This window comes from Sciurus carolinensis, chromosome 8, assembly GCF_902686445.1.
Source record: "Sciurus carolinensis chromosome 8, mSciCar1.2, whole genome shotgun sequence".
NCBI lineage: Eukaryota > Metazoa > Chordata > Mammalia > Rodentia > Sciuridae > Sciurus > Sciurus carolinensis.
In genome coordinates this window covers 125,703,985-125,730,377 of record NC_062220.1, presented here as the reverse complement: position 1 = coordinate 125,730,377, position 26,393 = coordinate 125,703,985, and the positions used below count along the sequence as shown (strand labels likewise).

General features: G+C 61.5%; 1 protein-coding gene and 1 long non-coding RNA gene across 3 annotated transcripts in view; one reads left to right on the top strand and one right to left on the bottom strand.

Annotated features, from left to right (window-relative positions):
- The window catches only part of Kiaa1671 (KIAA1671 ortholog), a 142,459-nt gene that overhangs the window by 15,823 nt on the left and 100,243 nt on the right, over positions 1 to 26,393 (bottom strand).
- On the top strand, positions 18,721 to 22,002 carry LOC124990284 (uncharacterized). 2 transcript variants are annotated; one of them, XR_007109729.1, is made up of 3 exons: positions 18,721 to 20,724; positions 20,820 to 20,934; positions 21,135 to 22,002. It is a non-coding gene; the product is annotated as an uncharacterized LOC124990284 (long non-coding RNA). The 2 variants fall into 2 exon arrangements; XR_007109730.1 differs by having other exon boundaries at positions 18,721 to 20,934; positions 21,135 to 21,399; positions 21,509 to 22,002.

Below are 26,393 nucleotides of genomic sequence, written 5' to 3'. Positions count from 1 at the left end.
CCAGGTCAGTGTCCGTCGCTGCCCTCAGAGCAGGTGCCCAGCAGGGGGCGAGGGTGCTGGTCACCCTGAAATGCCCACGAGGCCCCGAGCATCCTGCTGCTGACCCTGGGTGACTCATCATTTGTACCGGATCAGGTCTGACACATAAGCTAGTCACCCACAAACCTGTGCTGGGGACCTACTATGTGTCAGGTCCTGGGGACCCGGGGCTGGGGTCACGACTCCATCTCACTGGGTGCACCCCTAAGGATCCAGAGGCCCCGCGTCTCGGTCCCTCAGCTGGAGCCTCCCTGGCACACAGTAGGTGCTCAGTAGCGGAGGGCTGATGGTTCCCTAGCAGGTTACGATCCTCCCCAGCAGGGAGCATGCCTGTGCCCGGCTGCTTTGGCACATCCTCAGCTGGGCAGGGACATCCGGGAAGCATTTGGGGAAGAGCCGTGCTGTGTGACCTGAGGGCCGCCACCTCCCTCTCTGAGGAGCCAAGTCACAAAGAGGGCCCCCGACCGCGGGGACTGCAGTTTGCCGACTTTCACCGCTCACGACGGACAGTACGAGGACTGTCCCTGGGGCTATGTCAACGCGCCTCTGTGCCTGTGCCCCAGGGGAGATCACTGGCCGCCTTGGAGGCTTTGGCTTCTCCCGAGCAAGCCAGGCGGGGGCGGCCGCCCCTCCGGACCCCTGGCTGCCGGCGGGGCCGCTGCTGGCACACCAGGAAGGAGCCCGGCTCCACGAGGGGCATCTCTCACTTTTTTGCTTCAAAGGAGACGTGCGTGGAGGCCCCGTGCCCTCGGCAGACCACCCCGGGCACCCGGGGACAGAGAGGTCACCTGAGCAGCTCCCAGCTTCCTCCTGTCTCAGGGACGAGATGGGGCTGGCCATTCCCTGACTCGATCCCCGTGGACCCAGACGCTGCGACCTAGAGGCTGGGCTGTGCTGACCGGGGACGTGCCCAGGAGGGACGGACGGCTCGGGGTGGGAGAGGGAGGGCCCGGGCCAGCGCTGTCCCTGCGTGCCAGGTGACCACACGCCTGAGCCTCCGTCTCTCAGAGGAAGGGCAGGGCTGCGGGAACCTTCCGGGAGAGCCTCTCTGGACACCAGGCTTGGCGACTGGCCCTCGTGGGCGCTCGGGAGCGGCCGTGATGGGAATGATCCTCGCGCCCTCCCGGGGCAGGGGGTCGGAGGCCACGCGCACCTCTTACTGGGCTCTCCAGAGCCCCTAAGGGGCCCCCGGGGCTGAGGATGAGGAAGGGCTGGATCTGAAACCCCCATGGACGTGGTCTTCTCCCTCCACCATCCCGTGTCCTGCGGGCAGCGACCCCGACTCCCTCCACACCCCCACTGCCACACAGCACAGATCCTCAGACCTTGGGTGTCTCCTTCTAGAACATTCCATCTGGAAAAGATCGGCTGTAAGAACTGGGGTGGAGGCTGGTCACCTCGGTCCCCATGCACTTCCTTCTCTCCCCTTCGACTTTCGGAGCTCAGTCTGAGCCGCCAGGGCCCCTGCTCGGTGACCATCCATAGCTCCCATGTTCCCGAAGGGCAGTCCAAACACCCGGGAGACGGCCAGCAGGCTCCGCCACGGTGGGGCCCTTCCTCCCGGAGCCCTCTTCTCACCCCCAGGCCCCCCTGGCTGCTCCGGCCCGCTCCTCCCTGGCACCCGGGCCCTCCGGGCTGCTGCAGCGCCTCCTGGTGGACAAGCAGAGTGCGACCTGGAGGGTCTTCCTCCAGGGAGGCCTCCCTGAATACCCCACCCCCAAGGCTGCCTCGGGAGCCCCCAGCTCCCCTCATCTCCTGGACTCTAGGTCTCTACCTGTGCTAATATGGCAGCTGCTGAACACACGTGGCTATTTAATTTAAATTAATTAGAATTAATCAACACTGGGCATTCCATTTCTCGATAGTACTACCCCATTTCAAAGGTATCAAGTCACCTATCTTTGGCCACTATATCAGAGAGCACGTTTCTCTCACTGTGGAACGTTCTAGTGGGCAGCACTGCTGTAGAACTTCCAATGGTAAAAAAAATGATTGTAATGGACCAGTTTATCAGTCTTTCCTGGACGAGCCTGTTTCTGGAGCCAGAATACCTGGGATTTTGAATCCGGGCTTCACTCCGTTGTTGCTGTGTGTCCTTGGACAAGTTTCTTAACCTCTCTGTGTCTCCACATTCAGTGGTAAAAAGTATTTAAAAGTGTTAACACAGAAACTTGGGCTGGGAGGAGTTACCTAAGGGAATGCACCCTGAGTATGAGGCTCAGAAACAGCTCTGTACCAGCACTTTCTCCGACCCTGGTGGGGTTCGGGACTGGCCACGCGTGGGCTTAGCTCCCGGGGCTGCGAGGCCTGGAGATCAACCACCAAATGGTCTGACTTTGGAAGTCTGCGGGCGGCTCCTCCAGTTGGCTTCCCGGGCTCCTATTGCACGGCTCGCTGGCTGCAGGCGGGTGGGTAGCTACAAGGTAGTCGGCAAACACACCGGGAGAGTTAAAGGGAAGCTGCGTCCACATGAGTCCCTGCCCGCCGGCTGCCCTGATCCCAGCCACCTGGAAGGAGCCTCTGGGCCCATCTCTCGCTTCCTCCGTGAGGAACCCGCCCCTGGCTCCCGGCCAGTGCGCCTTCCAGCCCTCCGGCTTCTACGAGCCTCATCTTTTCCGGGGCCCTGGAGGAGGCTGATGAGGAAAGGTGAGCCAGATGCCTCTGAGACCTCAGGAACTTGGCAGGTTTAAGACCCGCTTGTCTGGACCCGCTCACCAGCCCCGGAGCCGCAGGCAGGTGAGAGGGCCGGGCCCGCCCTGCAGGCCAGGGCCACGCCCCCGCCCAGGCACCATGGCGGACGCTCCGTGAGGTCCCTGCTGGGAGACCCAGCTGACGCGCACCTTCCGGTGCCGTTACATCAAGCAGGGACAGACGTGCCCAGATCAAAAACGCGTATGTGTAGCTGATCGGGCGTGTTTATTCCAGAATTTATCTCAAGGAAATCATCAGATCAGATTAGATGCTCTCGGCAAGATCCACCGGCCGCGTGGATCGCCACGGACACCGAGTCTTGGGAACACGTCTGAAGATGTGGACTGTGAACACCGGAATCCACACCATGAAATCCGCGCAGACCAGAGGCTGACATTCGCTGAGAGAGGCGTGCACGCACTCGCAAGAGAGAAGAGGAAGGGAAAAAAGGAGAGCTGTCCAAACAGCGCGAGCCGCAAGACCAGTTCTGCAAGAACGAACCCCGGGCACGGGAACACGAGCGAAGAAGAGCATCTGGAAGGTTCTGGGGCGTGGATCGTGGTACGTGAGGCCGCGCAGGCTGCCTCTTTTATTACTGATGTGGATTTTGATTGGCAGCCAGGTTTGGAATCCCACATGCAGACAGAGTCCCGGGATGAAAGCCAGGCTGGTGAGGGGCTCCGTGCTGGCTGCCGCGAGACACCCCAGGAATCAATACCTCGGGAGGGCTCTTGGCTGTGGGCTGCACCCCGGGCCCAGCAAACTCTATGCAGGGCCTGAGTCGGCACCTGGGGCTTTAGGGCCTTGACCGTCCCTGCGCTGATCACCCAGCTGCTGGGCTGGGTGCCAGTTAAATTCTATTTACAAACAGGGCGCCGACACACGTGGCCCTCAGACGGTGTTGCTGGTCCCTGATCCGTCCACACCCACCTGCTGGTGGGTGGCATGAGGGTGGGGGCGGGTCCCTTCATGGCACGCGGGTGCTGCCTGGCCTCTAGTAGTTGATAAATAAACTTGTGGGGAGACTGTGTGTCTGCAAATAATAAATAAATAAGTACATATATAAATTCTTCCTTTCCTGCAGCGTGGCAATGCCGGAGGGAGGCGGGGGAGAGGACGCCCAGCACCCTGGACGTCTGACACAGTCACCTGAGGAGCCCTGAGTCAGGGTCAGGGCCACACTGGCTGCCCAGGCCGACACGGCGGCTCTGAGCACTTCAAGAGGCACGTCACCACCCCTGCCACCGTCCCCTCCCCACGCAGCAGCTCGGCACCCAGCTGGGCAGGGAGTGTGGAGGTCCCGGGGCCCAGGCGGGGGGACTCCTGCTCCAGCCCCGCCCGAGGCCCCAGCACTGCCCGCCCCGCGTCAGGGTCAGCCCCGCGGCACAGCCGCACATGAGCAGTAACGTGGTAGCCAGGGCCAACCTACTGAGTGCCGGCAGGTGCCATCCCTACGCCAGGCCACGGGGAGCCCGGCCAGCAGGTGGGGGCAAACCCAGCCGCGCCTCCCTGACCTCCGTCTTCCCGTCTGCGCACTGGGCGGGCTGCCGGGGCGCAGGGCTTGCCGAGGGCCTGGCACGAGGTGGGCGCTGAGCAGATGCCGCCTGCGTGCCGTGGCTGGGGTCCACCCTTCAGCTGCCCGCACGTTCTGACCACACCATCACAAGAGGTCCAAGCGTGGCCGGCCTGCCCCAGACCCCGCAAGTGCCCCTGCCCGGGGGCCAGTCAGCTGCTGCCTGCAAGGCCACCGGGGAAGGACCACGTCACAAAAGGGCGTGGGCACAGCTCTGCGGGGCGCGTGGCCGTGGCGGGACGGGGGCTGCGGGCTGAGACGGCGGCTCTGGCGGAGACGAGCTGTCTCCAGGCACTGCCGCCACCAAGCCACAAGGGCACGCGGGCAGTGGCTGCAGGAGGCCTGGCTGGCTCCGGGCGGGGCTTCCAGGGGGCTATAAGCAGAAAGGACAGCTGGGCAGTGGCTGGGCTCCCGCTGGCCTTGGAGGTGGGCTTCTCCCAGACCCAGGAGACCCAGCGGGCACCCTGGGGCCCATGCAGGGGGTGTCACGGACAGGCAAGCAGGTGACAAGACACAGAGGCCCCTGGGGTTACGTCCCAAGGACTCCAACGTGAGAGCCGGTGGGCCAGGGATGTGGGTCACACGCCACCCACCGCGTCCCAGCTCCCGGCCCCTCGCACAGACCCGCGTCCGCCACGACCAGGCTCAGAACCGCGTAAAGGCTTCAACACTAAGATCCCCGAGCAGAACAGTGGCGTGGGGACACTTTCCCGCCATCGAGAGGTCACAAACTCCCAGGCTGAACCACGGCAGGTCGGGGACCCCCGTGACAGTCACAGGAGACAGCCAGTCACCGCGGCACTCCTGGAGCAGGCCGCGACGTGAGGACCCCAAACGCATGCCACCGGCACCCCCGCTTCACAGACCAGGTCAACGGTGACGACGAGAACGTCGGGCACTTAGGTGGCGCCGACTGCATGCCGGGCTGCTGCCGAGTCCTCCCAGCCCCCCAGGCGCACAGAGGGGGCCCGGCCACCCGCCCCGCTGGGCCAGGGGTCATGCTGGTCCCAGCTCAGGCCTGGCCTCCCCCAGGCAGGGCTCTCCCTGGGACCTGGCACTGACGTCACCGTGCTGGGCCCAGGCGGTTCCGGGCTCCTCCAACCTGGGGACCCCAGACCACACCACCAAGCTCAGAGACAGCCGGGGCAGCGTGGCCGGCGATGGGCAGAAGCAAGTCGGTGAGCGAGAGCGCGAGCCACACACGGCCCCTGCTCCCTCCAGGGTCTACGGGCAGCACCGCCACTGTCCACTGTCCACCCAAACCCTTATTTAGAAAGAAAAAATTTAGTCGTAGATGGACACAGGGCCTTCATTTTACTTATTTCTTTTTACCAGGTGCTGAGGATCAAACCCAGGGCCCCCCACGTGCTAGGCCAGCGTTCCGCCACGGAGCCCCCGGCCGCCCAGCCCTCCTGAGACGCTGCGGGACCCTCTGTTTTACGTATGACCTTAAATTTAATTCTCGCAGGTGCTTGAAACCTGTCTCCTTTTTACAGAAGCTCGGCACCCACCACCAGCAGCATCGGGGGTCGGAGAGGACAGGTCTTTCAAGGTGCAGGAAAGGAGCAGCTGATCCCCAGGGAAGGGGCGAGCTCCCCAGTCGGGAGGGAGGGGGAACAGAACATTCTAGAAACACTGGGGCTCTCTTGGGCGGAAAGAGGCAGATTTGATTTTCCTTTGAAGTCTCAAGTTCTTTTGATGATAAGGCCTCCGGGCGGCAGGCTGAGATGAGCCAAGGACTTCGGAGTTTTTAAAAGTGAGTTTAACCTAGATCACAAAACGGCCGGAGGCGGAGGGCCGTTTCGCCGAGGTGGGTGCGGGGCGGACGCGGCCGAGGGCGATCCATGGCGGTGGGGCGACATCGGCCGGGTGGAAAAGCCTGAACGCACACACGCCATCCACCAGGGACTCAGGAGGCGGCGAGCAGGGTCTCCGGGGTCCCAGCAGCCGGGAGGGCGGGAGAGGAAGCGCGGCCCCAACTCCTGTAACATCCTTGGCTCGTCTGTCGCACAGGCAACGGGGTCCTTTCCTGGTTCCAGCATCTCCTCTTGGAGGAACCCGCTCCCCGCTCCTGGCTTGGCTTCTCTTGGAGGGATTCTTGAGACCCGGAGCCAAACTCGACTTCTTTTTTTGAAACCGTCACATGTCAAAATCTCTCTCGTGGTTTATTTCGGGCCAGGGCTGAGCTCACCAGGCGACGGGACTGCAGCCTGGATGCGCAAGTGTGAACGGGGGAGGGGATCGGGCGTGTCTCTCCTGGCGCGGGACTCCGCGCCCCGACCCCGGCCACCAGCTCCCCCGGGATCAGAGGGGACAATGAGGGGCCGGTGTCACCACCCAGCAGCCCGCCCGGCCTCCTGCTGACTCACCCGGTGGGGACGTCCACACTGACACGGATCCTGACACAGACACGGCGGAATACGCACAGGGAACACACACCACACGCACGCACGGTGCACGCTATACCCGACACACGACAGTGTGTGCAAACGTAGACACACGCGCAGGGGTACAGACAGCAGATCACGCGGACACACAAAGTACGTGTACCACGTGAACACACACACCGTACACCCACGCACACGGACGCACTCAGACGCACGCCCGAGCCACGCGCGGGAACCCGCCCTCAACACACCAGGCACGCGCTCTCCGTGGAAGCGGGTGGTGGCTGCGGTGCCACTTGGGGCCGGCGGACGCGGAGAGCAACTCGGAGGTGAGATGATCAGGCCCCGAGGACCTCCACCTCACGGGTGCAAGGGACGCCTGGCGACTGTAGGCGGGGGTGCGGCTGGAGGAGCTGGGTCACCCGGGACGGAGTGCCTTCGGGCTTCATGTTCTGTCCCCGGTGACGAAGCCGACCCCGCCTCCCGTTGCTACGTCCTGAGCTGCTCTCCTCCGCCAGGACCGGGTCTCGCGCGGGAAGCCAGGCCCCTGGGAAACACCGGGGGTGGGTCTCTTGGGGCAGATCTCCCCGGTGGTCTCACGGCAGGGCAGAACTGCCTCCTGGGGGCTCCAGGTCGCAAATCAGCCACATCCATCCAACACCTCCCTGGACTCCTGAGCCCCAAGCTTAGGACGCAGCGGCCAGGCCCCGCGCGCTCTCAGGAGCTGCTTCTCAGCTGGCCGCAAAGAGGGGCGCACCAGGAAAGCCGGAGGCCCAGCCCTGCAGATGCCACACGGTGGTGGAAGCCCAGAGACCCACCTGGAAGGAACTGTGTCCTGCACCCCTGGGGCCAGAACTCACTTGGTTAGAAGTCACACCTCGTGATTGTGCAAGGCTCCCGGGGGCCGTGGAGCTGCTGCAGCCACAGCCCAGCTTTGGGAGGGCCGGGTTCTCCAGGCAGGCGATGGCCAGCTGCCCAGGTTCACCACTGCTCAAGCATGGTGGGCCAGGCGCCAGCAGGCGACCCCCAGAGGGTCCTCCCACCAGCCTGACAGGGGCTCTCGCAAGACGGCTCCACTGTCTCCCCAGCCCTGGTCCCAAACCAGGGCCCTGGTGTTTCCAAGTCAGGACTTTTCAGATGAGGGGAAAGTGCTCGGTGGACTCACACGCACGACATGAGACACCCAGATGCTTTAGAGGCACAGCCAGATGTCCTCAGGGAGCAGAATCACCCCAGTTCGGACCCACTGCCCTAGTCCGTGCCGTGTGTGTGTGTGTGTGTGTGTGTGTGTGAACACACGCAGTTCCTGGGCAGGGTCTGTGTGGCGTGACCTTGTAAAGCACCAGCACAGAGACGCACGAGTTACGTGCGGGGACACGAAGCGCCTGCGCTGAGCTTCCGCGGGAAGGACGGCAGTAGGGGCGAGTCTTTTGCAAGGCCGCGTGGGGGACCCACCCTAAGGCTTGCACAATGGTCGACGCTGGGCTGGGAAAGGCTCTCGGCGAAGGTGGCGCTGCCTGGCTGCGCCACACCACGCCACGCGGGATACGCAGACACCTCCGCGCCCTCGCCCGGCTGCACTGGGACAGGGACTCTTGCCTGGCGCAAGGCCGTCTGGATTACGGCTCAGCGGGCGGGTGGCGGCACAGCGGGAAAGCGGAGCTTGGCCCAGCTGAGCCGCGCCTGTGCGCACGTGTGCGCACGCGTGTGCCCCTGGGCTGGCGCGGAGGCCACACACGGAAGCGACCGCAGGCTCAGGTCTGCTCACGAGGCGCACCGCGCAGTCCTCAGCTGCTCGCGCTGTTCCCTCCCGGCGACCCCCCTTCTGAGAGCCGGTCCGCATGCCATTCTGGTGAGGCCGGCGCGTGGACGCCGGTGTCCAGCGTTTGCTGCGGCACTATTTATGAGAGGGACTGGAAACAACCTTAGTGTCCCCAGATCCGAGGACGGGCAGCGGGACTGGAGGTGGCCGTCTACCTAGAGCGCACACGGCACCTGCCACGGGGAGGGCTGGGGCCAGAGGGGAGGCAGGCCACTGGACAGAGGCCACGGGCCGGCCAGGGTAGGGGGATGAGAGCGCAGGGGCTTTCATGGCAGGACCTGGGGGTGAAGAGGCGGCCGGGATGAGCCGGAATCCCAGGCCCAGCGAGAGGGTGGGCGCTGCGGTTGCCAGCTCAGGTGGGGGAGGGGAGGGACCAGATGAAGGGCATGGAGAAGGAAGAGGTGAGAGGCGGGAGCACCAGGGACGGGGCAGGAAGGGGCCCTCTGGGGAGGAGGGGGTGACAGGGTTCAAGGCCAGCATCCCAGGACACCCGCGCTCGACCTCCCACGAATTCCACAAGATGTCATGAACTAAAGGGCAGCGTGTCCCCTCTGCAAGGCCAGCCTGTTAGCACAGACAGGGAAGGTCACAGGGGTCCTGAGAGGAGAGAGGTCAGGTCAGCAGGTGCCTGGGGCCACACACACCCCAGCCCCAATCCTGACTCCCTGACCCTTGGAAGCTGTGTGTCCTTGGGAGGGTTGCTCCACTTCTCTGAGCCTCGATGATAGTACAGATCGCTCCAACCCCCAGCGGTGAGACCAGCAGCTGCAGGAGCCAACGATCCACGGAAGCCCTGAGTGCTGAGTCTGAGGCACACTAAGTGCTCCGGAATAGCTCCTGACTGACGGTCAAAAGCTAGAAGAAACCTCTCTCTGGCTCCAAAGCCAGCAGGAGTCATCAAGCAGGGAGGCGGATGATCGGCAAAGGAGCTTTCAGGAATTCTTGGTACGGATCACCAGGCCGACGCTCCCTTAGGAACTGTGAGACTCGCTGCAGCAAAGACCGCCCTCCATTCCCGAAAATAAGGCCTCGGCTGTAAACGCCACTCGCTCTCGGGCGGGCAAAGCAGAGCAATTACCGGACGAGACGCAACGGAGAGGCCGCCAGGGAGAATCCTGGGGCAGGAACCCGCTGAGCCCTCCCCTCCCCAGCTCTGCAGGACAGGGGGAGGCCCCGGGGCTGCCGTCCCTCCCTGCAGACTGCAGAGAGCCCCGGCCATCTCGGCTGCTGCCCTTGCAGCTGGCCTAGTGAGCATGTGCCATGGGCGCTTCCGCGACAGGCCCGTGCTGTCCCGGGCTGCATCCTCTGCCTCCACGCCTGCCTGGCTCCACCCGCTGCGGGACTCCTGTGTCACCTTCAGGACCCCGCTGTCCGCAGCACGGGCCACCCTGGCCTCGCCCCCGCCCTCCCCGAGCGTCCAGGAGGCAGAGCTGGGGCCGCCCTGGGTCCCCACCGTCCCAGGGCCCAGCACGACGCAGGTGCTGGGTGGGGGTCGGGTGGGAGAGGAGGAGGAGCAGGGGACGGAGGAGGGAGGAGCGAGCAGGGAGGCGCAGGAAGGACCCAGTCCCAGGCTGTCACTCCGTCACGTTACCAAGGTACCAAGTTCCAGGGCTGTCACCCACAGAGCTGGGGGCCACCCCAGCACTCGCGGCGGCTAAGCCTAACCGCGCATGCGTGCAGAGTCTGCACGCCCTTCCTCTGTCCTCCACTCACTGAGCACCTACTAAGTGCAGGCGCCAAGGCAGGCAGCTGAGACCTCACCCTGGATGGGGTCGCGATGCCATCCTGGTGACAGGTGCCGTGGAAGCAAGCGGGCAGGAGGGCCGTGGGCGCCAGGAGAAGTCTCCCCGTGAAGAGAGGTGAGGAGGCTGGCGGGCCAACCCAGGACCTCCAAGGTGGGCCTCCCGGGAGCGGAGGCCAGAGCAGACTGGAGGCCGAGCTACTGCTGGCAAACGCTGGAGCCTCTGACCCTGAAGCATTCCCGCCCACCTCTCCAGTGCCCCAAGTCACTTTCCCTCAGTCACCTCACGAATCCAGTGTCCCCAATCCACACACACGTGGGGGGGGGCATATGGCACGCCACCCCCACCTCCCCAGGGCAAATGAGACCCAGGGGAGGGGAGGGGCGGCAGGCCAGGGTCACAGACCCTCCCTGCCCTGCTTGCTTCTCTAGGATTTCATTTCTAAGCACTGATTAGGCACCACTGTCTACAGGCAAGACCCTCTGTTGTGTGCATTCACAATCCCCAAGCGTGAAGACCCGACTTGGGAAAGAGACCAGCGCAAAGGAAAGAGAGTGGCCCAGAGTCGGGCACCGGCTGTTACCTCTCTGTCCCCACTGGGCCTCCATGGCTCCCAGGGCAGCCACAGCAGTGAGCTTGGCCCTGGGGACGGCTACTGTTCCCACCTTTTTATGACCAATGACAAGTCAGTGGGGAGCCCGAGGCCAAGGTGCAAAGGCAGGCCATGCTTCAACCAACCACCCCAAATGAACAACCGGGGGGCTCTTCCCGAGCCACCTGCAGACCCAGGCTCAGGGCCTGGCTCCCCTGCCCGCAGCTGTGTGACCCAGGGTGACTTGCTACACCTCTCTGGGCCCATACTCCGTAGGAACTACTAGGACTTCTATTGACATATTTCTACTATGATTACTGGCTCTCACTGAAGGACCTTCCAGTGGACGGTGCCAGGCAGCCCCACGTGTGTCCCTGTGCCCTGCACTCACACACGCACCCACGGTGCGCGGCAGACGGTTGTCTGAACTGGGCCCTGTGCTGTGGGGCTGGCGGGACCTTGTGTGGGGGGAGGGGAAGAGGCCTGTGCGGTGCCAAGCCCAGGGTGACTGTGTTCAACGGGGACAAGGGGCTGCTTCTGTGCCTCCCCTGGGGACACAGCAGTTGGACGGGGGGATCCTGTGGCCCTGGGGCATCACGGTCACCGTCAGGCCCGCAGCAGGTCTGGGGCAGGTCTCGGGGAGGCCAGGTCCCAGGGCCCCTGGGCCGCTGTGCAGGGTGGTGGTAGGTTTTTCCTAACTTCACCAGCTCACGGGGAAGAGAGCTGGGGGCGCTGGTGACTCTTCTCCCAGCTCCCTGTTTAGAGAAGCCCGTGAGGATGGGGAGGCTGCCCGGAGGCAAAGACGAGGAGACAAAGGTCATTCAAGAGAGTGGCAAGCGTGGAAGAGCTTGGAGCGTTTTAAAAACGAGTTGCTACTACTTTTTTAAGTATGTGGGTATGATCATTAGCAGTCTCATTTCATAGATGAGGAAACCGAGGATTAGAGAGGTCGATTCACTTGCCTGAGGTCACACAGCACACAGGCAGCAGACCCTGGATATGCCTGGTCCAGTCTGATTCTGAGCCAAATTGACCCAAAGGGTGGCTCAGGCTATAGGGAGGGAGGCAAGGGCCGGCTGTGACTTATCTCTACAAACCAGCCCACAGGGGTCAGGCTGAGATGGCAGCGAGACCACAGTTCTGGGCACACATGTGACTGTGGCAGAAGGATTACTCGCCCCTTGGGTGTGAACACGTGACTCACCCTGACCAATGAAATGTGAGTAGAAGTGATGTCCATTATTCCCAGGCGGACCCTTTAAAAGCCCACTTGAGGCTGGCCAGACATTTGGTCGGTCACATGGTGGCCATTTCCCCCAGGCAAGCTACTCCCCTGACTCAGACACCCCCGGAATGAAGATGACCCATGTGAGCGGACACGCGGAGTACTTAAGAAACCTCGATTTCTTGGTTTGGAGCCGCTGTGGTTCTGGAGTTGCTTGTTACTGCAGCACAGCCTAGCGCAGCCTGACTGATAAAGAGGCCAACAGTTTAACTTGAGGCAGTTACAGGAAAAATAAACCACGGTGTGAACACCTAGTGGGTGACAGTCATTGCCTTGGCATGTTCAAGCCCAGGAGCTTTTGAGACGAGCAGGCTTCAGTTCTAGTTTCCCCTGCGGCTTTTTAACTGTGTGGCCTGAGACATAGATGCTGCATCTTTCTGGGCCTCCGTCTCCTCCACTGTGAACTTGCTTGCTGGAAACTTTCTGAGCTACAGATAGATCCTGGCAGAAGGATGGTCTCTCCCAGGAAGCACAGCACAACTCCCATCTTGCTTTGCGAGGACACCACTTGACGGATGTGAAGGGTAAGAACAGCAATTTGGCGGAGAGATAAAAACAGACTTGCGAAGTTAATAAACGACACTCAACTGGGTTCCTCAGCCCATTAGTTGTCATCAGCTTTGAAAACTCAGCAGAGGTGCAAAAGTATCCCCTTAAGACACAAGAGATTCATTTCAAATGTTCCTGTTCACCACCTGCTTCTGTTCACCTGACTCCTGGCTATTGTCAAACTCTCCCAAACTAAGGGGAATGAAGCACAGGGTCGTGAAGGCGACCCGTCTCGGATGGTTGAGATTTTCCCAAAGCCTCTGCTCCTTGCAGAGACCCCCAGGGCTAGTGAAGGAGGGCAGAGAGACCTGGGCGTGGGAGTTGGTGATTGCTGATCTCTATGTCTTCTTGTCCTGTGACTTAAAAAATAATGCAAGGGTATCTTCCTGTTGGAAGTGCAGCAGGGAACTCTCTAGGACAGGGCCTGGGGCAGCCATCAATATCCGATTATAGAACTGAGCCCTGAGAGTCCACGCACAGCACCCGGGCAGCCACCCCCAGCCACCTAGAGTCAGCAGGTGGGTGGAAACCTACTGGGCACCCTGCCAGAGACTCAGCAGCTGGCTCTCGTTGCTCAGGATCATGGGATTGTGCAGCGGAGAGGTATCGGCATCCATGTCCCCGGCCCTGCCTGCTCACCCAAGGCGGGAGACTCATCCTTGACGTCCTGTCTGCAGTAGCTGCACAAACTTTGCCTGTCCAGTCTCAAAAAGGTAGCCCAAGGATGAGGCCCCGGCTCCCTGTCTGCTCCCTGACCAGGGAAGTTTCCCCCCGGTTGCTCACAAAATGCCATCCAGGTCTAAGCTCTGCCTTGAGGGGCACGTGGGACAGAGGAGCTGCCTCCTCCTTCCGGGGTCACTCGGGTCTGCCTGAGCTTCATCTCAGGATTCACAGTCGCCGTTGGCCATCATCAGAACGTGCACCAAGTGCTAGCATCACAAAAGGCTCAGGAACGGGGCCACCAGGCCCTGGTGGCACAGACGGGATGGCGGAGGCAGAAACAGGCATGATATTCCCTCGAGCCCCACATTAGGGTTCCCCAGAACTAGGAAGTACTCCCAGACCACCCGACTCCTGGTCTGGGGCTGTTTCTGTGAGCTGAACCCCAGGTTCACACCATCCCTTCTCCTCTGTGGGGACAGGGACAGAAACGCCAAGTTGGACTCAGTGTGGAAAAAAGTTCCGGCTTAAGACTCAGCCAGACCTGGATTCAAACTCTGATGCTAGCTGGCTGTGTGATCTTGGGTGAGCTGCTTGGCGTCTCTGAGCCTCAAGTCTCAAGTGCTTCATCTGAAAAGGGGGAGGGGTAACGCTCAGAGAGAGACCGTGTGTGGGGGTAAGTGTGAAAAAAGAGAAGCCGAGCAGAATCAGATGCATAAGGAACAGGGGCTTCCTGCCCATCTTCCACCTCTAACTGGGGCCAGGCAGTTTTGGGCTCAGTTTGCTGGCTGCAGAACCTGCAGCTCTGGGGTGGCTCTGTGGTTCTGCCCATGGGGTCCAGTCCAAAGCCAAGGTCAAAGGCTGATTCGGAGGCTTCCTTGCTGTGTGATCCTGGGCAGGGCCCTTCCCCTACCTGAGCCTCAATGCCTGCACCTGTCAGGTGCCGTAGACACTACACACATCGGAGCACGGAGCCTGGGTCTGTGGGGCACATGGCAGGCCCTCCCCACAGGCTGGCCGCCACCATCGGGACGCGTGGTTGGCGCGGGGCGGCCGCTATCGCTCCTGGTGAACTGGAAGGTGCAGACCTGCGAGCCACTGGGAGGCGGGTGGCGGAGATGCTCCCATGCTCCTTTTCTGGAGTGACACTCCCCAGACCTTTGCAGGAGGGGCAGAGTCACCTCCGTTTGGTGGCTGCCATTTTAATGACACCTTAAAGGTCATATTTCCCCAATTAAGAGGTGTTAATTAGTCACACGTCTGGCTTTGAGTCTGTAGACTGAAGCGTGGGAAGCAAGTCTCGAAAGCATGAAGGCAGAGCGGGGACGGGCAGCCGCTACCAGCAGCACCCGCAGGACGAGGGGCCCGCGGCGACAAAGCGACAAAGTGAGGGCCTGGCTGCTCCCGATCTGTGTCAACGCCGGACCCGCGCATAACCACGCTTCTCAGCCAAGCAGGTCCGGACACAGGACGGGCGGCCCGAGGGACGTGGTAGCGATCTTAGTGGCAACACCACCCAGACGCACACGTCTCAGACTCGTGACAAGGGACTGCATATGGCCAACGGGGTGGGGGGGTCGTCAAAAGCAGAAGTGCCGCTGTCATGCATGCCACGCCGCAGCCTTTGGCAAGTGGACGGGACTCTCCGGACTCGCCGTCACCCTGGGAGGGGACGCTCGCGTGCTGACCAGGACGCCTGCAGCGAGGCTCGGAGCGCCTTTGCTCCGCTCGCTCACGCCGGGTCCCCGCCGTGCAGTGTCTGCGCATGCGCACACACAGGGGGCTCGGCGCACGTGATCCGAGAAGAAACCGAGAAGCGGAGGAGTCTGCCCCAGGCCACGCAGCAGGCAAGCAGCCCCACGAGATCTGAACCCGGGTCCGCCCCACCCAAGTCCTGTCGTGGCTGTGCACAGCCCTGCGCCCGCTGCCCTGGAGTTGGGCACAGCAGGTGACCCGGGCTTCTTCCCTCATCGCTGGCTGTGTGCGCGGCACTATAAGCGTCTACTTAGGTCTGCCCACGGCAGACACTTCGCTGCTATTTCCAGGCTCTCTAGGGGATGATTTTGTTTCCACAAATTGATAAAGAATGCTAAAAACAAAACCCAGCACTTTAAAAGACAATAAAGGGGAAAAAATCCTTTCGTGGTCCCATGGCTGGAACAGGGGTAAGGGAATCGGGGGTCTCCAGTCTCCCTCACACGCACACAGTCTGGGAGGGCAGGAGCAGGGAGAGGGACTCCACCCTCCTGAAGCATTTCCTCAGTCGCCTGACCAGCCTCCAGTCGCCAAGCCCTCCCACATACATTAATCACACCCTAGGCATTTGCCCTGTGCCCAGAAACCTCTGCTCACCTCAGTCACAATTGGAGGCCGACCAGGTTCTGGCTGAAAAATCAGTGCGTGTGGGGTGGGGGGATCCAGGCCTCACAGAGAGCGGCAAAACACCCCCGGATCTGGGGTGAAGCTCTGAATTCCCAGCTGCTCTGAGGAGGCTGGGGTGACCTGGCCAAGTCACTCCTCACTGAGCCCCAGCTCCCTCCTGAGCACAAAGTGGGGGCCAGGGCCAGATGGGGGGCTACTCTTCTGGAATCTCGGGGTCCTCTCAGGACCGTCCCTTTGCGATACACACATCTGTGCCACGCTCTCTGTCCAGGAAAGACCCGGAAGGGAACAAACCAGAGTTTATAAGGACCATCTTTTGATGGAAGTCCATCTATCTAATTAGAAAGTGGGGGGTGGGGCTGGTACATTTCCTAAGATGCCCACCCAGCCAAGCACCTCACGAATTCTGTACTCGATGCTCGCTACCGAGTTCCCTCATTGGGAGGCGCGTGTCCCGGACCCCAGGTGGAGCATCATTTCTCAAAGTGCGCATCTTTCTTGCCCTTGACGGGTGCATGCCAGGTAGTGAGACCACCCTGCACAGACCAGTGAGCAAGCGTCCAGCGCCCTGTCAACTAAGATCTCAGAGAGACGGAAGGCAGGTGGTGTCCCTGGAGGTCTCTCCTGTGCAGTTCATGACTAACCGCTCTGCAGAGCCCTGCACTGTGGACGCTGTTTAACCGAGGAGCTCCCTACTGCTCGTCTCTGCCGTTCATTATTCAAGGACCAACTATCGACGTGCCAAGGGCCCCAACAAAGAACTCTGGGAAGCTTCCAGACTGGGAGAGGGAAGAGAAAACAGGGATCTTTGGTGGGAAGGACCTGGCGCTGGCCGGGAGGGTGTCTCTGGTCCTCCCCAGTCCTGATATCTAGGCACAGACCAGGGAAATGTCCTCCCTTGGACTCATCAACCTTCTGAGAGGCACCCTGGGCCTCCAACAGCCCCTGGCAACACCTCGGTGGAGCAGGTGCGGGAACAGGAACCTGCCAGGTGATCCAGGTGGCAGGTGGCCCTCCTGAGGGCTGAGCCAGGTCCGTCCTGCTAGGGAGCCTGAATTCTCTCTGCCATGCTGCCTGGTTCTTGGGGAGCCCGGTGCTGCTGCCCAGGTGGCAGAATCACCCAGAGCTGCTGTGCCCCGTCCCAGACCGGCCAAGGCTGCATCTCTGCCCACACTCCACACCTGTCTTGTGAAGTTGCGAGGATTTAAGTAAGAGGAGACCTGGGCGGGGGAAGGAGGGTCGTAGACGCCCATGGACCCTGGGAATAACTTGAGCGACTCAGCGAGGGCTGTGTCCCCTGGGGGGCTAACAGTGCCTCGGGCACCGTGCTGCACTGACGATGGCCCAGGGCGCCCCTCGGGGCAGGTGTGGACTGGCTCCAGTGCGTGGCCTCACGTCGCTCCTGGATGCCCCTCCGAGGTTACTCGATGCTCGCTACCGAGTTCCCTCGTTAGGAGGCGCGTGTCCCCGGACCCCAGGTGGAGCATTTCTCCAAGTGCGCGTCTTTCTTGCCCTTGCCGGGTGCATGCCAGGTAGCGAGACCGCCCTGCACAGACCAGTGAGCAAGCGTCCAGCGCCCTGTCAACTAAGATCTCAGAGAGACGGAAGGTAGGCGGCGTTCCTGGAGGTCTCTCCTCCCCCAGGAAGGAAGGAGCTGAGGCACAGGAACCCCTGCTGGTGGCCGCAGAGCCGGGACCTGGCAGAGCTGAGGCGGGGAGCCACTCACAGCCCGAGATGGCTCTGAGCAGAGGGAGAGGCCCGGTCCCCACCCGGCTCCCCCGAGCCCACCCATGTGGGCGCTGAAGGTGGCCTCTTGCCAAATGGCTGCCCACGGTGACACTGGCAGGACCTCTTCACCCACCTGGCCACAGGGCTGGCCCCAGGGGCCGGGAGGGTGACGCCATTGCTAACTATCTGCAGCGGGTGGCCCTGTGCCAGCTGCCAGGCTCCAGATGAAGAAAGCCAGGGTCAGAGGCCCTGGCCTCTTGGCAGCAGCAGGGACCTGCCGCTCCAGGGGAAGGGCCACTGGAGTCCCACCTCTAAATACCAGAACCGTCCGGAACAGCCCTGCCATTGCCTCGCCAGGTGTCCCTGGGCGAGCCACGTGCCCCTCAGAGGTCCCCTGGTCTTGGAGGGAGGGTGGCGGCTGGCGCCAAGTCACCTGTCCTTCACTCTCCATTCCCTTCCTTAGCCTTGGAAACAGCCCTTTAAGCAAAGGTACGGATTTCCAGTGTATCAGACAGACGGAGGGGCCAGCGGCCCCGTGGGGGGAAGGGGAGGCGGGGCTGGGGTCCTCCGGGCCACCTCTCCCCCGGCCACACCACTCATGTCCTGCAGGCCTGGTGCTCTGAGCCTCTGCTGCCCCGGGGACTGGCGGTCGGAGGGCGCGGGGAGGGGGCTCTGAGGCCCGAGGCTGGGCCTGCCAAGCCGGAGTCGAGGGGAGCGTTGGCCCCTGGGCATCCCGGAGCGCGGGCCCTGCCCCAGGCCTGAGACTCCCCTCTCCCTGGTGGCCCCGCCCCCGACGGGCCAGCCCTGCGTTCTCAGCGCTCTGCCTGCGGAATCTTCCCAAGCGTGTGAGCAAGTGCTCGCCGCCCGGGCGGCTCCCCCTCTCCCAGCAGCCGGCTGAGTTAGGGAAAGATGCAAAGGGGTCTGGGGTCCGCACGGCGGGGGCTCGGCATGCCCGCATTCATCCACGCAGGACAAGTCGTCACCGAGGGCCGGGCAGGCGGGTGACCTGGAAAGGCTCGCTGAGGGAACCTTCCGGGGTGAAGAGAATGTTCTAGATCTTAACGGAGGAGTGCTCTGCGGGGGCGTCTTCACTTGTCAAAGCTGCCCACTGGAGACAAACGCGCTTGGCTGTACCTAAGCCAGGCCTCCAACATATTCGCTACACTTTTGCATTTATTTATGATATTCTAATGGCGTAGCCATGAGCGTGACATTAATACCGGTAACAACCAGGTTTTGGAGCCAAGGACGCGCCAGACCCGGCGAACGTCAGAGCTGCGTCCTCCGCAGCCCGGGGAGCGCGCTGGTCTTCCTTGTTTTCAGAAAAAGGGAAACTGAGGCAGGAGGCTGTGAAGTTGCTTCCCAGGTCTCACTGACCACCTGGTTCTAGGGCCCTTGCTCAGTCACCGAATAGCGATCCTGCCACTCAAGAGGACAGAAAGGCGCCTCTGTCCTCATGGTGCTAACGCGCACGGGGCAGGGGCTGGGCAGGGCAGAGGTCGGTGGTGACGCTCACGCTGGGCAAGTGCGGGGCCCTGGATTCCACCTCCAGCCAGAAGATATCAAAGCAGAAGCAGCAGAGTGACCCGGCCTCGGTCCCAGGGGCCCTGGTCACTAAGTGTGTCTGTCCCCACCCATTTCCACCCTGAGCAGCTCGTGAGGGTTCGGCGGTGTCCAGTTTCACCACGGGCATGCCAGCCGCACCAGCGGGTGGAGGAGGCCACCGGGATCGGCCACAGAGAAGGCCCGGCCGCAGCTCCACCCAGCTGCACAGGCACAGCTGTGAGGATCGAGGGGCCCAGAGAGACGCTGCCCGGGGTGCTATGGTCCTCGGGGAGGGAGGCGAGATCCCTGCGACTCAGATCTGGCCTCTCTCACCTCTCAGCCTCGTTCCCAGCAAGAGGCCACAGCCCTGCGGAGCCCCGACCCTCCGCCCGACCAGCACGGCCGGCAGCCCCCCGGGGAGCTGAGTCCCTTCATCCCCGGGAGGCTTGCTGTGCGCCATGGACGGGTCCCGCCCAGCACTGGACTCCCGGGACAGGAAAAGGCAACCACTTCCCAGGAGCACTTGGTGGCCGAGCCAGAATTGCTAGAAAGAACTGGGAAGGAGGGGCGGAGACCCACTGGTGATCAGGAGTGTGGCCAGTGGGCAGGGGACAGCATAAAGGTTCACAGGCTCGGTCACTGGCTCACTCACCCCCGGGGATGTTCGTGACAGTGGGCCCAGCAGGTGCCTCTAGGGACAGCGTGGGCACCTGGCTGGGACCATCTCTGACTTGTTCCCTGATGATCCCCCAGGGCTTCAAGTCCCGAGAGGCTCACAGCAAGAACTCGGTAACCCTCAGCTACTTCAGTGACGCTAAGGGACAGGAAGGAACGGAAGTGCCTACCGACAGCCTCCACCTGGGGCTCCTGCAGCACAGACATGCTGGGACCCAACCCAGACCCAGGGGGCGTCCAGGGGGACCAGGACACGGGGCACCCCCGACCCCCGCCAAGGCGTGAGTCCCGCCCAGTGTGAACTCCTCTGCACCCAGGGACAGCTCAGCTCAGAGGGGTCGAGACCTCGTCCTGGACGCAGGAAGCGGTTGCCCCAGGATCTGAACTCGGGCTGGGCTGCACCCGCCAGGCACCCCGAGCTGGCGCAGCCTCCGTGCCTCCTCGGGGCAGAGAGCCGGAGGACGCCGAGCGGTCAGCACACGCATGGAGCAGAGCCTCAGGGTCCCCTTTCCTTTTCCGTCCTGACCCCCGGAGGGCTCGTGTCCCCACAGGGGATGAGGGTCTCCGGGAGGGTGTGGGAGGCCCCCGCCTTTTGCTCCTGACCCACGTAAGCTCTGGCCACCAAGTAGCTGCTTGGGGGCCAGTGGACGGGGTGGGCGGGGCTGGGAGCGCCGTGCTTGTCAGGTGGGCGGGAGGCCCAAGGGCAGCTGCAGGCCACTGGCTCTGCGTCACCTGGCCCCGTCCTCCTTGCTCCCAACCCCGACGCCGAGACGCCTAGGGCAGGGTCGGGCTGAGGGGAGAACGGCAGTTTTAAGCTTGGCCTTTGAGTGCCAGTTGGGTCTGCCCATCACTGCAGGCAGGGGGCAGGTGACCAGCGAAGGGAGGCTGGGCAGAGGGGGCGTCCCGAGGAGTGACCGAGCGCTCGCCAGGCACCGGGCTGAGGTCTGATGCACGTCACCGTCACCGTGTGGAGTCCTCACACCACGAGCAGGACGGCCGGAGTCCCCTTCAAAGGGGGGACACTGAGGCCCAGAGTCAGCACCCTGGAGATGAGGTGGCTTGGGACACGCATCTGATTGCCTTCCCCAAACTTCCCAAAGGCAGGATCTGGGTCTCGTTCCCACGCTGACTGCAGGTCTCTGCAAACAGTAGGAGCTCAGTGAAGGTCTGCCGCTCGACTCTTAGGAATCTCTTGGCCCGGCCTTGAATGGAGAAACCCAAGCTCCGGTCCTGGTTCTCTCACTAGCTTGCTGTGTGCCTGTGGGTAGGTGTCTTTCCTTCTCTGAACCTCCTCCCGGGAGATAGCACAAAAGGGGTGTCGCGGAATGATCTAGATGCTCTGAGGATCAGTCTAGGGGTTCCTCAGGCCCCCTCCTGCCCCTCGGCGACCTGTTTACGCTGGCTCCGGGTCTCCTTTAGAAACTCCTAGGGATAATGAACTTCTGCTTCCTCCTCATCCTCCAGGGCGGCTACCTTTGTACACACTTTAAACCCGGCACCAGAGCTTCCGGAACCTTCCAGGCTCTTCCTGCCAAGATGGCTGCAGAGGGTGGGGGAGGCCCTCCCCACAGCAGAAGGCAAATACCCAGAAGGGAAGCGCAGGCCCCCGGCCACGGGGCCAGCAGGGGCAGGCTTGGGATCACAGGTGCATCCAGGGGAGGCCACTTCTGGACCCAGGTGGTGAATGACAGGGACGTGCGCTGCGGGGCCTTTCTGGCTTTGGCGGAAGGTAAGTGGACGCGTGGAGCCCGGGAAGCGGGGCTGGGAATCCAACAGACCTTGAAACCCATTTCCAAAGGCTGGAAAGCGCGTTCTGCTCCGAGCTTCCTGTTTGACAGGCTAAACCTAAGGACAGTGAAAGTCACGGTCCAAGCGGCTCCGTCATTGCCACCACAGCGCGGGGGTCGGGCCCCGCCTGCTCCATTTTGTAGCTGAAGGAAACTCTTCCAGAGCAGGAAGACCTGCCCAGAGCTGCACCAGGAGCCAAAGGTCACACCACCTAAAAGTCAGGCTGTTCCAAGGTCCCACTGCTGACGCGGTGGCTTCGTTCAAGGTCCGTCTGCGGGTGCCAGGTGGCCACTCAGGGCCGGAGCTCGTCCCGTGGCCACACACTGGACTCCCACGGTTCACCTCAGCCGTTCTCAAAGTGGCTATCCCACTCCTCGGTTTATACCCAAAGAAAGGACTTAAAATCAGCATACTATGGTGACGAAGCCACATCCATGCTCACAGCAGCTCAGTTCACAATAGCTAAGGTATGGACAAACCTAGGTGCCCTTCAACAGATGAAAAGATAAAGAAATGTGGTACATGTACACAATGGAATATTACTCAGCCACGAAGAAAAATAAAATTATGGCATTTGCTGGTAAATGGATGGAACTGGGGACTATCGTGCTAAGTGAACTAAGCCAATCCCAAAGAACCAAAGGCTGAACGTTCTTTCTGATATGTGGATGCTAACACACAATAAGAGGGGGGCTAGGATAGAAGTTCACTGGATTAGATAAAGGGGGATGAAGGAAAGGAGGGATGGGAATAGGAAAGACAGTAGAATGAACCGGCATCACTTTCCTCTGTTCATATATAAATACACAACCAGTGAAACTCCACATCATGTACAACCACAAGAATGGAGGTTATACTCCATGGATGTATGATAAGTCAAAATACTCTACTGTCATGTATATCTAAGAAGAAGAAACGAAAAATAAAATTTAAAATGCTAATTAGCTATTATTATATAATTATAAATTATTTTAAATAAAAGAACTAACACTTGGGGCGGAGCTACCTAGAGTGGGTGGCTTGCTCGTTACTGCAGCAGCCCAACCCTAACCTGACTACCTTACCCAGGTTCACAGAGAGCAACAGCAGCTAACGTGGACCATGCATTTTCTAAGCTCTAGGCACTGTGCTGAGTATTTCATAAGGACACTGTTGCTCATGGAACTAAAGCCACCCATCAGGTACCATAGCTAGTTAGTGGCAAAGCTGGGATTCAAACCCAGGACTGCATTCAGCTGATTCTACCTGCATCCTTTTTGTGTGTGTGTGTGTGTTGGGGGGTACTGGGTATTGAACCCACTGAGCCATATCCCCAGCCTGTTTGTAATTTTTTTTTTTTTTTTTTTAGGGTCTCACTGAGTGGCTTAGCACCTCACTAAGTTGCTGAGGCTGGCCTTAAATTTGTGATCCTCCTGCCTCAGCCTCCTGAGCCACTGGGATTAAAGATGTGCACCCCATGCCCAGCTGTATCCCTTTTTCTCTCAAGAAAGGAGTTGGGAGATATTGGATCTACCCCCAAAACACAAAAACAAAAACTGCCCCCTGGCGCGAACATGGTGGACGCCAGGCTCTGGAATCTGTGTGTGCGTGGAGTCCGCTGCTGTCTGCTGGCTTAGTCCTCACCATGAATGTTTGATGCACTAAATGGAGTGGTGAGCACTTGGGATCCAAGACATGGACTCCAACCTGTGCTGGGAGATTAATGCTAACTCCTGAAGAGGGACAGGTGCTCAAAAGCCCCAGGGATCCTGAACCCAGGCTAGGGGAGCGAGCACTTGAGACAAGAGAGACACCCCGTGAATGCTTACGGTCATGCATTACAGACCCTGGGCGGCTTGCCCCGGCTCTTCCCACCTTACTCGCCCGAGAGGAAGATGGAGAGATGCTCCCTGCCCCCCTGGGACCACTGCTGCAGGTGGAGATGAGCAGACACGTGTATCTGTTGCTTACACTGTGTAACAAGGAGCCCCGTGACTCAGCCGCCGGAAACAGCAAACATTTCCCATCTCACACTTGACAGAGTCAGGGGTCTGGGAGGACCTGAGCTGGGTGGCCGGGCTCCAGGTCTCTCATGAGGTTGGAGTCCAGCTGTTGGCCAGAGGTGCCACATCCATGGCTGTGGGCAGGCTCCTGTTCCTGCTGGCGGCTGACCAGAGGCCTCGGGTCCTTGCCACATGGGCCTCTCTGCAGGGCGGCTCTGACGTCCTTAAGGTATGGCAGCTGACCTCCCCCAGACCAAAGGCACCAAGACAGGGAGAGAAGGACCAGAGGGAACCCCCGAGACGCAGCCTCAGGAGAGACCCCACGAATTCTGTTCGTCACACGGAGCAACCTAGCCGTGTGCAGGCAGGGACTGCCCACGGGGGGACCCTGAAGGCGGGATCGCTGGGGCCACTGCAGGCTGCCTACCGACCGACTGTGCTTTGCCATCCATGAGGTGCTCAGCAAGCGGCAGTGCTGACGAGTCCGGCACCCCTGCATGGAGGCCCCACTGCGTGCCGGGCACGCTGCCAAGCGCTCCACACGCAGGACCTGCGTGCAGCTGCAGGAGGAAGGAATAGCCTGCTGTCCAGAGGAGGAAACCGAGGCATGAAGAAACTAGGGCGCCAACCCCAAGCCACAGGCCCGCGAGAGGCAGAGCCAGGATTCGAACTCGGAGCTCTGAGGCCCCACGTCTCAGCCTTTACGAACAGTGATGTGCCCGACCTGGCCTGTCCTGGCGTCCCAGAGACCGCCGTGAAGTAACAAATTAAATGACACAAGCTTGCGACTCAGGAAGTCACGTGAAAGGCAGCATTTTTTTTTTTTTTAAACTGGGAATTGAACTCAGGGGCTCTGGACCCCTGAGCCACCTCCCCAGCTCGATTTTGTCTTTTATTTAGAGACAGGGTCTCACTGAGTTGCTCAGGGCCTCGCTGTTGCTGAGGCTGGCTTTGACCTCGCGATCCTCCTGCCTCGGCCTCCCAGGCCGCTGGGGTGACAGGCGTGCGCCACTGTGCTGCTAATCCTGGTCACTTCTTAGTTACCTAGGACGCCTCACGAGTCTCTAGACTGGGAGTCACTTATGTCCATCATGTCTGCACAGTGAAAATACTATTAAAATAATGGTCCGTGGGCCGTCCTCCCCCAGCTCTGTGCTCGCTGACAGCTCATCGGTCACCTGCACCTGGCCGTGTTGGGGAGATGGGCGCCACTACCCGAGGCTTGGCCCAGGACCTGGCTGCACACGGCTGGAGCTCACGGCGAGCGGTTTCTCTCGCGGGGAACTGCTGCCATCGTCCCTGCTGCGGACCTCGCTCTTCTTCACGAAACCCCAAAGCCTAACGTTCCCGTGACCCGCGGCCACCAGGTTTCCTTTCTGAGGTTTCTGACTTCCTGATGGGGGAGCTTGGACGGACATCTGAGCGTGTAATTGCTGGGAGAGGGAGAGAAAGTGAGTCCCCAGGCCCCGGGCCAGCGGGAAATGAGCTCACGAGGCCCCCAGAACAAAGCAGGGTGCGCCCGGGACCCGCCCCTGCAGGGACGTCTGATGGCCTGCGACGGAAGCGACCCAAATGTCCAGCCGGATGGGTTCAGACGCTCTGGAGCCCACAGCCGGGCACGGCCGCCCGCCCCCCGGGCGCCGCGAGTGTTCACCGAAGACACGGGAGGACGGAAAGGGGCAGAAGGCTGGCGATTCTGTGTCGCAGGGGGCGGGAGAGGCAGGCAGGACACCCCTCGGATGCGAGAGTGGACCCCACTCACGACAGAAGAGTGTGGATTTTGTTTCCTCCGTTTTCTAAATAGAAACCGCACGGCGCCTGCTGCTTCTGCTGGGGGCGGGGAGGAGACCGGCTTGACTGACCCCCGCCCCGGGGACGGCCCAGCTCTCTGGCTGGCTCCGTCTTGCGTCAGGCCAGGTCACTCCCAGAAGCACCTGCTCCGGGGCCCAGCCGAGGGCCCCGCCGGGTCCACAAAGGAACCATTGTCCCCTGGTGGGTGACATCATCTGCCGCCAGGATTAGGTGAGGCCGGCCCAAAAGAGAGCTGCCTGTCCTGCCAGCCTGCCCGTTGACACCACCCCCGAGGACCGAGTGACGTCATCCTGACCCCGGAGGCTGCACTGAAGCCCGACACCCCAGTTCCACACCTCGAGGCGTGGCCCGAGGCCCGGGCACCTGGCAGGGCTCTGATGGGCAGCGGCGGGCACAGCAGGCAGGAGATGAGGAGGGGTCCTCTGCATCTGGCCTGGCCGCTGGCAAGCCCCCGAGTCAGGGAGAAACACAACAGCCCGCGCCCGGCACACAGTAGGCGCTCAGTAGGTAAGCGCGGTAGTTGTTGCTCTGTCGATGGCCCTTCCTTGCCCACAACCCTCTGATGCTAAAACCCAGCGTCCTTCCGCCTGCGCCCCAGGCCCTGATCTGGCCCCGCCCACCTCCCTGAAGTCCCCCTCCCCCAACACCACACAGGGCCCTGCCTCAGGGCCTTTGCACTTGCTGTTCCTGCGGTCCCTCGAAGGCTCGCCCCTCGTTCACACAGGTCTGCTGCAGCGTCCCGGCCTGGGAAGGCGTCCCTCAGCACTTCCGGCCCCTGCTCCACTTGCCCTCGGAGCCCCCACAACTGTCTGAGAGCCTCTTTTCATTTATTAGTTTACTCGTTGGACACGTCTCCCTGTTCCTGAGAGCCCTGCGGGGACAAGGCCTGTCCATCTCGTTCTGTACCGAGCGCAGTCCCTGGCCCGCCCTGTATAAGAAGCCCAGACTGCCCTGGGCTGGCGTCCCAGCGCCGGCTCTTGGGAGGCCGACTTGGGCCAAGTCACGGGTCAGCTCCAAGCCTCAGTCTCCCCAGGAACAGAGGCAGGTGCTGAGGTCGGGAGGGAGGCTGGCTGGGCCAACTCGTGTTGGGAGGCCAGGGCTTCCCGCGTCGTGGTGAGGCTGAGCAGTGGCTGGACCTCTC